At 41.2% G+C, this 980-nt stretch overlaps 1 pseudogene; it reads right to left on the reverse strand.

The window, feature by feature from the left end:
• Positions 1-498: 498 nt before the first annotated feature.
• LOC108530067 (guanine nucleotide-binding protein G(I)/G(S)/G(O) subunit gamma-5 pseudogene) lies at positions 499-747 on the reverse strand (annotated as a pseudogene).
• Positions 748-980: the final 233 nt, after the last annotated feature.

Raw genomic sequence — 980 nt, forward strand, 5'->3', positions numbered from 1 at the left:
GCACCACCACACCCAACTTTTTAAACCATTTTATTTATTTTTATTTGTTTTAGTGGAGATGGGGTTTTGCTATGTTGCCCAGGCTGGTCTCGAACTCCTGAGCTCAAGCGATCCACCCCCAACCTCGGTCTCTCAAAATGCTGGGATTACAGGGGTGAGCTATACCATGCCCTGTCTCAGAATCCTATTTTTTAAAATGAAAAAGCAAGTGGTCGTATCTATGAAAAAGAAAATGACATTAAAAGGAACATACGCATAACCAAATATTGCTTCCCTCACTTTATTGTGAGAACTGTTTTTATACTATGTATTTGGTTGTATGCTGCTGCCAGTGTACATAAAACAATTACCCTTGTGAAATAGAAATTTATGAAAATTCAGAGAGGTAGATGTGAGGGATTGAAAAGGTAGAAGTTTGTGTATTATGGCACATATGTTATAGGAATAAGTTTTTGTACAGGCTTCAAATTTCTAGCTCTCTTTTGAATATTCACTGGTTCATGAGAAGTGGTTTGGGAAACCTTTGAAAGGTCCATTTGACCACAAAAGGGAACAGACGTTCTGGAGTCTGGAGAGATTTGAACTCGAAGATACCCCAGTCAGCAGGAAGTCATGTGGAACATTTTGCAGACAGAATTGTTTCAAGTTTGAAGATCCCTGGGATACTTTGATACAGTTGAGTCCAGCCTCCAGCCAGAGCTGTTGAAGCACTTTCTTGATAGCAGCAAGGCTGGGGGAACCAGACATGACACAGCCCAGAGCTGAGCCAATCTGTGGGTTGGTGGCTTGCGGGTCGGTGGGACCAGAGAGCGGGGCAGTGTGTGGCCTTGATGTGATAATTTTTAAAAACATTTAGCCTTTAGAATCATTTAGATCAAGGCTTTAGGATCATTTTCAACACAGTACTCTAGGAGCCACTAACAATTGACTGAAGTTTGCATTTGAGTTCAAAAAGTATTTGTCATCCTGGCCTGAGATGA

The sequence above is a fragment of the Rhinopithecus bieti genome, unplaced genomic scaffold (assembly GCF_001698545.2).
Source record: "Rhinopithecus bieti isolate Rb0 unplaced genomic scaffold, ASM169854v2 scaffold_6536, whole genome shotgun sequence".
Classification (NCBI taxonomy): domain Eukaryota; kingdom Metazoa; phylum Chordata; class Mammalia; order Primates; family Cercopithecidae; genus Rhinopithecus; species Rhinopithecus bieti.